Source organism: Phascolarctos cinereus, unplaced genomic scaffold, assembly GCF_003287225.1.
Source record: "Phascolarctos cinereus isolate Bilbo 61053 unplaced genomic scaffold, phaCin_HiC Scaffold_726;HRSCAF=1367, whole genome shotgun sequence".
NCBI lineage: Eukaryota > Metazoa > Chordata > Mammalia > Diprotodontia > Phascolarctidae > Phascolarctos > Phascolarctos cinereus.
Genome location: NW_027556098.1, coordinates 383,572,425 through 383,586,312, shown reverse-complemented (window position 1 = coordinate 383,586,312; position 13,888 = coordinate 383,572,425). Strand labels below are relative to the sequence as shown.

At 49.4% G+C, this 13,888-nt stretch overlaps 1 protein-coding gene across 1 annotated transcript in view; it reads left to right on the top strand.

Annotated features, from left to right (window-relative positions):
• ARHGEF10L (Rho guanine nucleotide exchange factor 10 like) overlaps positions 1-13,888 on the top strand; it is a 219,623-nt gene that overhangs the window by 178,714 nt on the left and 27,021 nt on the right.

The following is a 13,888-nucleotide window of genomic DNA, read 5'->3' as shown; positions in this document are numbered from 1 at the left end:
CTACACTGGCTAGGTGCATAATCACGGCTTAGTGATTCTGGAACCATTGGGTTCCAGCTCAGTGTCTGCTGTTCTACTTGGAGAAGGTGCTGGGCTTGGAGCCAGAGGCCTTGGGCTTCCATCTCGGCTCTGCTGTTTGTATTTTCCCATCCTTGACTCAGTTGTTTACTCTGTAAACTAAGGTTAGATGAGACAATTTGTGCAGCAACATTAATTAAGCACCTACCATGTGCAAAGCATTGTGGCAAGTCCGTCAGCCTCTTGCCTTTGCTAAGTGCCTATAATGGGCCTAAGCACTGGGGAGAAAAGACAAAGACAAACTTGGAATCTCCTGTAGGGATAAGACACATTCACAGCTAATATAGTTTTGGGTGGGGAGCTCGCACACAACTCAGACTGACGCGGCTCTAGGAAATAGGGGGAGGGCGAGGGTACTCACTGCTTGGGTAAATTCCGTAAATCGTTTGACCTGTTTCTGAGTTTTATTCCACAAAGGGAGGAGAGTGACTAGCAGATCCCTGGTTGGTGTTCCTTACCCCATACCTCAAGGCCTCCTTGGTTCTCTCCAGCCTTCTGGAGCCTGGCCAGGCCCTTTTTGGTGTTTGTCCAGTAGGAGGAGGTCCCTGGATGGAGGGCATCAGGCCGCCTTCCTCTGGTACGGCTCACAGCTATCCTGGAGCTGGGGGATGGGGCTTGACTTTTCAGGGGCTTCTTGGGCAGTTGTCCTCCCCATGTCTCCTAAGATGGTCTAGAGGGATTTGCGGACTATTGGGATCCTGTTGGTGTTATCAGGACAGCTCTGAAAGTAGAAGCAGCAGCAGGGCTGAGGGAGATAGGAAGGCTCAGAGAGTACTAGGAAAATCAGAAAAGGTCCTCTAGTTTTCTCCCCCTTGTACCTACCCACCATTTTATAGGTAAGAATAACAGAGAAGAGAAGTCACTTGCCTAAGGTCACTGAGGTAGCAGAGCTGAGATTCGAACTCAGGTCCTTGGACTCCCAGTGCAGGCTCTTTATGTGATATCATGTTGCCTCTTGAGAGGAAGTTTCTGAGCTTTATTCACCCTTATAACTCTCTCCCCTCAACTAAGATTTCAGACTTGCTTCTTTGTTATTTCCATGTTCAAGAGCAGATCCCAGGGAGGATTTCTGTCACCTCACCCATCACCCTCATTGTCTCCCTTTCTCCCCCAGCAGCTGAGAGCTTGTATTAGGAGACAGCATTGGTTCTCTCTTTCTCTCTCTCTCGCTCTGTCTCTCTCTCTCTCTCTCTCTCTCTCTCTCTCTCTCTCTCTCTCTCCCCCATCTCTCTCTCTCCCCATCTCTCTCTCTCTCCCCATCTCTCTCTCTCTCCCCATCTCTCTCTCTCTCTCTCTCTCTCTCTCTCTCTCTCTCTCTCTCTCTCTCTCTCTCTCTCTCTCTCTCTCTCTCTCTCTCTCTCTCTCTCTCTCTCTCTCTCTCTCTCTCTCTCTCTCTCTCTCTCTCTCTCCCTCCCTTCCTGTCCTTGGCAGGTAAGCAAAGGAGATGTTGCTTTTCCATGCACATATGTTCTAGGGCTGCTCTGCATCTGACACAGTTTCTTCACCTTTGACTTTTAGCATCTTTGAAATTTGCCTGTTCAAGGGGAACCCCTCCCCCCATTTAGAGCTATAGAATGTCAAAGAGGTTTTTTGAAGAGGAGAATGCCAAAGCTGCGAGGGCCCTTAGAACAGAGAGTGTCAGAGCTTGGAGGGCCTTTAGAACATAGAATGCCAGGTTTAGGAGGAGCTTTGGAACACAAGATGTCAGAGCTGGGAGGGCCCTTAGAACAGAGAATGTCAGAGCTGGGAGGGGCCTTAGAACAGAGAATGTCAGAATTGGGCCTTAGAACACAGAGTGTCAGAACTGGGAGGGGTCTTGGAGCACAGGATGCCATAGTTGGGACACTGTAGAATATCAGAGCTGGAAAGATCGTATATTTAAGTCTAGAAGAACATGGAGGTCATCCTGTCCAATCCCTGCATTTTAAGTGGAGCTCCTGAGGTGCTGAGAGAGAAGGCGCCTTGCCCGAGGACATGCAAGCATTGATGCCTACTGGAGACAGAATGTGGGCTGCCCAGAACAGTGCTGAGCTCTCCCCGTGGCGCCTCTTTAACATTCTACAGGCTTCCTTTGTCTTCTCTGCACACATTTAGTTAGCTTTAGGGATCAGGGATTTTTCTCCAAGTCTGATCTGGATCCCTCTTGTTGTATTTTGATGTGGGAGGGAGCATTGGTCCCCCTAAAGTCTGTCCCACCACTGGGCGTGAGGACAATGAAATAAGGGCTCTCTAAGCAGTCTTCCCAGGACAGGATGGATAGACAGCACCTGGCCTTCATTCTACTCTTGTCTTTCAAGCCCTGCACATCCTAAGGTGGATGTTTTTTTTTTTCCTCGGTGCTCCTTGCAGGATGCAAAAGGGAAAGATCACCCCGGGTTGGTATCCTGTTCCCCTCTGACCTCTCCCTTTCTCTCTCCTGCTCCCCTTCCCCTGCTTCCTACAGCCTGGCCCTGGCCCACATAGCCAGTCTCCTGAAAGGCTGGCTCCCGCCTGCCCGCCCGGGGCCAGAGTGCACAGCAGCCTCCAGCTTGTGGCTGTGATGATTTAAGATTAGTTCTGTGCTCGAAGCCCTTAAAAGGGGATCAATATGGCCTTTCACCTGCATTTTACACCATGCTGGAGCACTGTAGGGGGAGGGAGGGGCGGCAGGGCCTAGAGCAGCAGAAGCTCGAGCCCACAGCAGTCCAACAAAATTGAAAAGTTTCAGGGCCCAGTGAGATGCAGGCAGCGAGCCTTCGGCACACGCAATCATTTTTCCATTCTGTACTGTAACAAGGTGAATGCTATCCATATTTAATAAAGAGTCGCTCCTGCAGTTTGGAATGGAATTGAAATGGGGCCCAATTGACAGCCACTGAGGCTCTGGAAATGGTTGCTAATGATGGCCTGGGCCATCCTCTGTGCTGTGTCCTCCGGCCCTCCCCCTCTAGCTCTCTTCACTGCAAGGGGAGCAGGCAGGAGCCTTTTGGGGCAGGATGTCCATTGTGATTGTGTGTGTGTGTGTGTGTGTGTGTGTGTGTATGAGAGGGCAAGGCCAGAACATCTCTGTAAAATTTCACTACTGGACAAATAGCCAGACAATACAGGAAGACTTCTCTTCATAGGCAGCCCAGTGAATAGAGCGCGGGACGTGGAGTTGGGAAGATACAAATACTTAGTAGCTAGGGAACCCCTACCCCTTCTCTCAGTTTCTCATCTGTAAAATGGGGATAAAGCCCCTACCTCCTTAGGACTAAATCAGACAATATGTGTAAAGCACTTTGCAAAGCTTAAAAGGTCTGCATAGATGCTGGCTGTCATTAGGAGTCATGGCATTGGGAGATTGGAAGGGACCTCCACGATCATCTAATGCAATGAGTACCTGGAAGGGAATGTGCCCAAACCAGGACTTGCTCCCACTATTTGTGACATGTGCCAAACAGTCGTCCATCCCGGGCATCCATTTTAGGTGAGGGGGAGCCCACCCTCTCCAAGGCCCAGCCCACACCAGTGTTGGACAGCTCTCCCCCATAGGACGTCCATCCTAAACCTGTCTCTTTGCCTTCTCTCTGTCACTTCTCATCTGTCCTCTGGCGCTAGAGGAAGGAGAAGTCTTCTCCCTCTTCCATGGACAGCTCTTCAGAAACCAAAGATGGTGTCCCTCCCCTCAAGTCTTTCCATAACACTGAGATTCCTACTTCATCTCACCTCTCCCCGTACATCCCTGGCTCAAAGCCCTTCCCCACTCTGCTTGCTGTCTTCTGGACACTGTCTACCTTCCCTTGTGGTGTCCAGAACGAATTCTGCAGCTGCGGTCTGACCAGGGCAGAAGACCTGAGTTCAAGACCTAGTGCTTTCACTGTCTGGACTTGCATTTCCTCCCTTATTAAACGAGGGAGTTGGCTTGATCTCTCTTCTTGGACATGTGGTAGGCATGTGTCCCTGGGCAGAGCATTTTTAGAACCCTGTTTTCCTTGCCTAGAAAACGAGGACAAGGGCCCTCATACTAAATCTGCTCTGAGGAAAAGTCTTTCTTAGACAAAGGCTCTGAGACCATGTTGTAGTGAGGGGAAGAGGGGAGGGAGAGGGAGAATGGAGAGGGCCTGGTTGGCCTTTCCGAGCCTTCTTTTAAAGGTCAGGCCCCTCTTCGCATCTCTCTTTAGCCATAATGATTCAACTGTCCATACATTTGTCCAGAATCTTTGGATCTGTTTCTCTCCCTCCCTGGGTTGTCCCTTGCACTAATCCGTGAATTTCAGGTTGATGGAGGAAGAAGGTCTTCTTTTAACTTCTCCTAAACTTATGTGGTACATATTCCAATGTGTTGGCTTTCCCACTTTGCTGCCTTAAGATTTTCAGAGCTAAACCATACCCACTCCATCCTTGCAGCCAATTAATCTTTGTCTGCCTCAATTTCCTCACCTGTAAAATGGGGATAATAATAGCACCTACTTCCCAGGGTTGTTGTGAATGTCCAATGAGATCATATTTGTAACGCACTGAGCACAGTGCCTAGCACAGAGTAGGTGCTTAATAAATGCTGATTCCCTCTCTAACTCCAGCCCTTTCAGGGCTTGTGACCCTCCCGCCTAGTCTTTGGGAGGCTGAGATCACCACACCCCCTGGTGAGGCATCAGAGGATGGCTTTGGTCAGCCCCACTCAGAGGGGCATTGGTCAGATCTCCGCGTGAGCTGCCTGTGCCGTCCTCTCCTCTTGTCCCTGTCCGGCTGCTGCTCTGCTGATGCTGCAGACGTCGGCCACGTGTACGGGGATCGCTGCCCGGCTGGCGGCTCGGCACCTCGATCCTCTTGGAGGGGGCGTGGCAGGGACTGTCAAAGGAGGAATGTCACGCACCCACGGCCTGTGTCAACACGGCGGCCTCCACGTTCATTATCTAGATCGCCGCCTTCAAAGTCTAATCCAGTCTTTCTGGAGTTCATTTTCTCTGATCGCTGGAGGGGGAAGCAGGCTGAGATGATGCCTGCATCTTAATTGAAAGAAAACGGAATTGGCCCAGCTGGCAAGGACGCCTGTTATCTGTCCCAGACCCACCCGCCTGGTTTCTAACTGAGGCTATGGGAGGGGGATGGTCCCACAGGGGCCCGAAGACATGGGTGCTCTTCCCTTTGGCCTGGGCCCCTACGAATGGACGCAGGTGGCCAGAAGAAGGAAATTCATTTCCCTGTTCCCCAGCCCATGTGGTTAGGAAACAGGACGTTTTCTTCTCAAATCAGTGTCTCCAAAGCCAGCTTCCTTATTGTTAGAAAGACTTTGCTAATAACACTCATCCATTCCCCCCTGCTGTGGAGTACTATAGGTAGAATGCAGATTACATTCTTTGGAATTAGCAGGTTGAGTGTCAGAGCTGGGAGGGCCCTTAGAACACAGAATGTCAGGGCTGGGAGGGCCCTTAGAACACAGAATGTCAGAGCTGGGAGGGCCCTTAGAACACAGAATGTCAGAGTTGGAGGGCCCTTAGAACACAGAACGTCAGAGCTGGGAGGGCCCTTAGAACATAGAACGTCAGAGCTGTAAGGGCCCTTAGAACACAGAACGTCAGGGCTGGGAGGGCCTTAGGACACAGAATGTCAGGGTGGGAGGGCCCTTAGAACACAGAATGTCAGGGCTGGGAGGGCCCTTAGAACACAGGGTGTCAGGGCTGGGAGGGCCCTTAGAACACAGGGTGTCAGGGCTGGGAGGGCCTTAAAACACAGAACGTCAGGGCTGGGAGGGCCTTAGGACACAGAATGTCAGGGCTGGGAGGGCCCTTAGAACACAGAATGTCAGAGCTGGGAGGGCCCTTAGAACATAGAATGTCAGAGCTGGGAGGGCCCTTAGAACACAGGATGCCAGAGCTGGGAGGGCCCTCAGAACACAGAATGTCAGAGCTGGGAGGGCCCTTAGAACACAGGGTGTCAGCGCTGGGAGGGCCTTTAGAACAGAGAGTGGGACCCCATCGTCTTTCTACCTTTTCCTTATCTGTGTTCATGCTGTGTCTCCCCAGTAGAAGGTCAGCTCCTCGAGGGCAGGAACTGTTCTATTTTTGTCTTTGCGTCTCCAGTACTGAGCACAGAGCCCGGCCCGTGTTAGGCGCTCAGTAAGTGCTTGTTAAATGGACTTTCCAATGTAGAAGACGGGGAGGACATTCTCCCTGCGAGGGACTTTGAGACCTCGTGGCCCAGCCCCCTCCTTTTTCTCATGGACCTTGGAGCTCCTTCTCCTTCCGTCCTTCCAGAGCAGAGGGTTCGTTCTTTTTCCTTGAGCTGTTGCCTGGCGGTGAAAGCTGGAGTGAATGTATCTTGGGCCCTTGATCCATTCATGCCATTCATGGTACGATGCTTCACTGGTTTGTCTTTTTCTCTGAGTGCTGATAATAATGATAATAGCTAATATTTACACAGCATGTACTATGCGCCAGGCCCTGTGCTAAACACTTTACTAATATTATGTCATAACAGTCCTTTGAGGTAGGTGCTATTATTATCTCCCTGCCTCATTTTACAGATGAGGAAACTGAGGCAGACAGAAGTTAAGTGACTTGCCCAGGGTCCCATAGCTAGTCAGTATGTGAGGCCAGATTTGAACTCAGGTCTTCCTGACTGCAGGCCCGCTGCTCTGTCCACTGTGGCACCTAGCTCTTTTATGTCTCACAGAATCTTAAGGTTCTGATTCCAAGCTTCAAAAGCTAGGGCATGGGGGAAGCAATGAGTTAAATTCATCGACCAAGTGTTTAGTGGGCCCTCTGGCTGGCTGCTTAGCTCAGTGGAAGGCTGACAGGGTTTGGTGCAGACCAGTGAACTTGTCTCCATTCCACGGCCCATGTCTTTACCTCTCTCACCTCCCCCCAACCCTATCAGGTCATCATGACAATTCAAGCCATTAATCACCAGTGACAGAAGGTGGATGCTTCAGAGCAACATGGAGGTCACTAGTCAAAGCCTGTGTCCTACTAGGGTCAGGGGCCGTCTTCCAACTGTACAGATAATGAGTAAGCCCTGTCTGTGCCTGGTACCATGCTAGGTGGTGGGAATACAAGGGCAGTTGTGAGCCAACTCCTGCCCTCAGGGCCTCCGTTCTCCTGCCATGGACACAGATAAAACAGTTAGGGAAAAATAAGGGAGAGAGGACTCTTGGGTGGTTTAACCAAGAAAGGCTTCTCAGGGAAGGTGGCACCCAAGCTCGGCCTAGGACTCTGAGAGGCAGACCTCAGGTGGGACGGCATGAGAAATGGCCTGTGTAAATTCGTGGAGGCAGGAAAAGCAGTCAAGACGTGTAGAGAATAGTTCATGTTGTTCAGTCTTGTCCAACTCTCTGTGACCCCTGGGGCAAAGATACTGGAGTGATTTGCCATTCCCTTCTCTAGCTCATTTTATGGATGAGGATACTGAGGCAAACACGGTGAAGTGATTTGCCCAGGGTCACACAGCCTGGATTTGAACTCATGAAGATAGCTCTTCCTGACTCCAGGCCAGGCACTCTATGCACTATGGGCCCCCCCTACCCCAACATCAGAGTTGTCCAAAAAGTAGAGTGGATCACAGAATTATAGTGGGTGCTATCTAGTCCAACCACCTCATTTTACAGGTGGGGAAACTGAGGCCCAGAGAAATGAATGGATTTGCCTAAGACCATACAGGTTGTGTCAGAGACAGGATTTGAACCTGGGTTCTCTGACTCCAGAGACATTTTAGACATCATCTATTCTGTCCCCGCCTCATTTTCATTTTTTAACCAGAACCTGTGATTTCCTCTGTGGAGGGAGTCCTCAGTGATCCATCCCCTCCACCAGTGCAGATTGACACTTACCTCCCAATTTATGGGCTTAGGCAGTTGTATGGGGGCACTTTGACCGGGGTCACACAGATGGTTTAGGTCAGAAGGTCCTTTGGACCCTGAGTCCAGCTTTTATAAAGAGCTGGCTTTAATTTTACAAGTGGGGAAAAGGAGTGGAGTGGTTTGCCCAAGGTGACCCAGGAAGTGGTCGAGCCCTTATTTGAGCTTTTGTATTTGTCTGTAATTTGGTTTCATTCTCTGTGCAGGTGTTGTTTCCTCCAGTGGAGTGCAGGCAAAGCCTTCGTCCCTTATGTCTCTGTAGCCTTATCTTCTGGCCCACAGAAAACACTTAATAAATGCTCAATGAACGAATGAGTGAAGCCAGGTTCTTTGATCCCAAATCCCTGTACCCTTTGCACACTACGAGAACCACAGTCACCACCCGTAAAATGGGGTAAGAACCACTTTGAGCAGATTATGGAATGCAGCGGATAGAGCACTGGTTTTCTAGTCAGAAGACCTGTATTCCCATCCTGCCTGTGTGACCTTGGACGAGTCAGGTAACCTTTGGGCCTCGGTTGACTCGTGTGTGGTATGAGGGCGTTGGACTAGAGCACTCCTTCCAAGGTTCCCTTCCGGCTGTAGATCTATATATTGCTCTAGGAATGACTGCCTGCCCTGCCCTTCAACAGGCATGTCACAAGGGTGCAAGGAAGTCCAGCTCCATGAGCACACTTTATCACACAAGGCGTTATTACTGCAGACTGAAGTTGAAAGGCTGAGAGTAGAGAGGCAGCTGGCGGGGGGAGTGGATGGTAATCAGGAAGGGGCTCAATGGAGGGCTTCGAGTTCGAGATGGCTCCCAGCTTTGAGCCGTACGCATCAAGGGCACTTACGGCAAGATGCGTTCTCCATCATAATCTGTTCTCTCTGGCTGTGGCGTCTCCCAGCTCCCACTGTCTCCTTGGTTCTTAGGCACTGCCCTCTGACCCCATCACTAATATTTCTTGTCACTAAACATGACAAGGAGAAAACATCTCGAGGCCCCTCGGCATCAACAGAATTTACAGAATCGCGTCTCCCCCCTACCCTGGCATTCCCACCCTTAATTTTCACATTTAGTGCCCAAACTGAGTTTGCATGTATTAGCTGTTGTAAATCTTTCATAACAACGCCACGCAGCATGAATAATGCATCACAGGCCTGTATTAGTTTTCTGTCTCCTATCTTATTTATGACACAAAACGGGTGGGAATTTGCAAAAGTGGAATCTGGGCGCAGGGGTTCCTGGGTAATCACATGCAAATTGGCGTGAGGACTGAGAGATTGACTGGGCTCCCATAATACTGAGAAGCTGCCAGCCTGATGAGTCCCTGTGTTTGGACTGCTGGAGCATGCGGGATCGAAGGGCCTGTCACTTGGGAGAACTGTTTTCCCTGAACAATTTTGTCTTAATTTTTGGTATGGTTGTGGGAGGGAGGGGAGAAGTGTAGTTGTTTTTTGAGATCGGCAGGTAAAGGTTGAGAAAATCGACTTTCTAGATATTGTAGGAATTGGGAGATTATTGTTGTTTGGTTGTGACTGCCTCTTTGTGACCCCATTTGGGGTTTTGTTTTGGCAGAGATACTATACTCGTTTGCCATTTCCTTCTCCAGCTCATTTTATGGATGAGGAAACTGAGGCAAACAGGGTGAAGTGACTTGCCCAGGGTCACACAGCTGGGAAGTGTCTGAGGCTGGATTTGAACTCAGGGAGATGAGTCCTGCTGACTTCAGGTCCAGTGTGCTCTACCCACTCCACTACCTAGCTGCCTGAGAATTAGGAGAGGGGAATAATAATAATAATACCAGTAATACTGGCTGACATTCTGTAATGGTACTCTGAGGTTTACAAAGCTCATCTTGTCTCATCTGATCCTCACCACAGCCCTCTGAGGTCGGGACGGCGGTGATTAACCCCATTATGAATGAAGAAGCTTCATCTCGGTGACTCGTCCTGAGTCCTGCAGCTAATATATATCTGAGTGAGATTCAAAGGCAGGAGGTGCATTGGGCATGCGCCGGGTTTGAAGTTAGACTCAGGTTCCACACGCAGCTCTCACACTTCCCTCCATGTGGGACTTTATGCAAGACGTCAAGCTTGTCTGGATCTCGGCCAAATAAAGGGTTGGACTAGATGGACCCGAAGGTCTCTTTGAGCTCCTACTCTGTGGTCTGTAATTCTCTGCTGAGTGACCGGTTATCCACTGGGCCACCGACGTGCCTAGGTGCTCACCACCTGTGTGCCCTGGTGTGATCCTCATCATCACCACCACCATCATCCAGTGATAATGGTGGTGACAGTGATGACTTCAGGGCTCCTTGGCACCAAATGAGAGCCCTTCCAGGGGAGGGTGGCCAGGTGGGCGGGACGATGGAAACTCTGCCATAGCAGGAGTGGTTGAGGGGAATAGAAATATTTAGCCTGCGATTAGGTGGTGCCATAGTGCCTAGAGCACCAGACCTGCAGTCAGGAAGACCTGAGTTCAAATCTAGCCTCTGCCATTTACTAGCTTTGTGACCCTGGGCAAATCACTTTACCCTGTTTGCCTCAGTTTCCTCATTTGTAAAATGAGCTGGAGAAGGAAATGGCAAAGTACTGTAGTAACTCTGCCAAGAAAACCCCAAATGGAGCCATGAAGAATTGGACTTGACTGAAATAACTGAACAAGTAGAAGGCTTAGAGAGGGCAGTCTTTCCACAGTCATGGCCTGTCATGGTGGATAGGCTTGTCCACCTGGCAGAGTGAGGTGTTCTAGGTGGAAACAGCAGAGAAATAAATTGCTCCACATTGCTCATGGGCCCATTTAGAGGTGGAGGTCTGGAGAGATTGTCACTTGCCCATGGGCACCCAGGTCCTCTGACTCGACAGTCAGGGCTGTCAAAGCCAGGACTGCCTGCTTCAGGAGGTGGCAGCTTCCCCGCGTTCTGGAGGCTGGCCAGCCTCCTGGACGTCTGCAGTACTCCCTTAACTATCTCACCTCGTTTGATCCTCACAGTAACCCTCAGAGGTAAGATGCTATCATTATTCCCATGATGCGCGAGGAATGAGATGTTTCCTCCAGGGTCAGACAGCCGGAAAGTATCTGAGGCTGGATTGGAACTCAGGCCCTCCTGACTCCGGTCCAATGCCCTTTTCGCTCTGCTGCCCATCTGTAAAATGAAGTCATTCATCTAGGTGCCGGTCTTGGCCAGATGTTGTCGAGGGGGTTCATGATCAGGTATAGCTGAGAACAGACGCCTGTCTTAGGTCCTTTTTCCCTCTGCGGTTTTGTGATTCTGCGATGGCATTCGATGCTCAAAGAGCCCCAAGCTGAAAGTGAGGTCCTTAGGACATACCCCAAGTCTGCCCCTGACTCTGTGACCTTGTCCAAGTCACTTTCCCATTCCTGGACCTTTCTTTCTTCTTTAGTCAAGAGGAAACTGGACTGCTTGGTTCTGAAGTCCTTACCAACTCTAAATCCTGTCCTGGGGTATATAATGGAAGGGTTAAAGCCCAGCCCTTGGCATGGATGGTTTTAAAAAATCATCCATTTTCAGCTTTTGAGAGAGGAGAAAACTAAGGCCTACAGACAAAAAGTGATACGAACCACAAATACAATGGTGGGCAGAGGACTCAACCTAGGAACCCTGACTCCCAGTTCAGTGCTGTTCTAGGCAATTTCTGTATTTTGGTGTCTAAATTTCAAAGCTTCAAGGCCCTCAAAATTCTGATATCATCCTACTTATCTAACATGGAGCCGTAGAATATTAGACCTTGGAGGGACTTTAGAACTTCAAATGTCTGAGCTGGGGGGGTCCTTAGAACAGAGCATGTCAGAGCTGGAAGGGGCATTAGTGGTATTTAAGCCAGTTCCCTCATTTTGCTCATGAAGAAGTGAAAAGACGTTCAGATGGACTTGCCCAAGGTCACACAGGCAATGACAGAGCTGGGAATGTAAGTCGGTTCCTCTCATCCCATACTCAGCATTCTTTCCCTTAGTCTACCCTTCCCCGCTTCCCCCCTTCACTACCCTCCGTCAGATCAATTCAAAAAGAAAAGTTTCCTTTGTGCATCTCAGGACATAAAATTCTTGAATTTTCCACTCCAGGGCAGCCAGACCATTCGTGGCTTTCCCTCTCTGTCCGCTTGGCCTCCAGTGGATCTGACCCATGAGATGGCTTCCACTTTCTACCCAGAATGGGCTGGGGCTGTGCTTTTGATAACCCTGTCATTGGGGAAACAAAGTGCCTGGAATCATAATCCCCTTTCTGATAAATGATTATTTCTTCCACCTCTCACACGCCCCGACCGAGTGGGAAATAAGAATGATTCTGCAAAACCATTGCATTTCTTCTGTTATGACTAATGCAGCCGGGGCTATGTAATCTGCAGCCTCAGCCTGTGATGGGGTTGATAACTCCCCTCCGGTTAAGAGTATAAATAGGTTCTAAGCAGATGTTCTGTGTGGGGGGGTGGAGGGGAGAGGGAGGGGTGGCAGCTGGGAAGGACACACTTAGGTTTTCACAACTGTGTTTGCTTAGACAAAGCGCCCAGGTGCTGCTGGGAGTGACTCCCCCAGAACACACAGAGAGCCTGGGAACATTCTTCCTGCTGGGAGTTTGGACAGCAGCCTGGCCCATTAGCTGTTATCTGAAGCACTGATGATCAGTATGGCGCAGGGGAAAAGAGCGATGGGATTGTAGGGAAAGGAGCTGAGCTTGGATCCTGCCTCTGCCTCTAACTGAGGCATTGAGGTGGCTGAGAACTTGGAGCATTGGAGTCTGGGAAACCTGGCTTCAAATCCCGCCTCAGACACTTTCTAGCTGTGTGACCCTGGACTTGCCTCAGTTTCCTCATCTGTAAAATGATAATAATATAGAGGGTTGTTGTGAGGATCAAATGAGATCACATCGTCAACTCTAGCAGGCTTTATAGATGTTAGTTATTATTGTTATTGATGCTGTTGTGGCTGGTGTCGCTAATGTGTGTCACCCTGGAAAAATCACTTAACCTCTCTGGCCATCACTTTGCTTTTATATGAAATCAGTTTGTTAAAATCCATTAAGTGCTTACTGTGTGCCAGGCCCTGTGTTAAGCTCTAGGGATACAAAGGAAAGCCAAACACTTTTCCTGTCCTCAGGGAGCTCACAGTCTAATGGGATTTTGTGGCTGATTCTGAACTCTGATGAAAAAAGGTAAACTCGGTACAGGAGTCACACCATGATTATATAATATGTGTCTGTGTGTGTACATATGCGTGTATATATGGGTATATATATATATATATGTATGTATGTATGTAGACACACACACACACACACACACATATACATATACACTAAAGTCCAGTTGAAAATTTTTTATAAATATGCAGCCCAGCTGCTTCCCTAGCTTAGGCTTTGGACCTCTCATTAAAAACAAAACAAAACAAAACAAAACAAAACAAAAAAGTCATGCACAAAGGCCAAAAGCCTAGAGTTGTGGTGTGGAGGCCAGATTAGTGTAACCAGCCTCTGGCCCGGACCGCTTGGTCTCTCTGCCTGCTAGGTGGCATGCTTTCTAACCTGCCAGCCTTTGTTTAAGACAGTTTTCCTCCTTTCGGCTGGAGCAGAGGTCATGGGAAGGGAAGGATGACCACTGTGCCCTGGGCCCATTGCACTAGGCCATGGGGTGCCCCAGCAATCCCTTGCAGAAAGATAAAGGAGAGCATGTGTTGGGGCAGAGAGTAATACTCAGGGATTTGGAGTCACCACCGAGGCAGCTGCAAGCCCTGCCAGTGCTTTTCAGGTATCAATGCAAGAGATGAAACGCTACAGTGATTCTCATAATTGAAGAAAACAAACAAAAAAATAAATTAAATAGGACTAATGAGGGAAGCATCAATAACTCACACTTTGAAATGTTCTGTGGTTTTTTTATTACTTGTCCCTTGCCGTCCCCTCCCCCACCTAAAATAGGACTGATTTGCTGACTTTTAAAAAAACTCATTAGAAGACCAAGATAAAAATAGATAAATGTATCATCTCTCCTACCTCG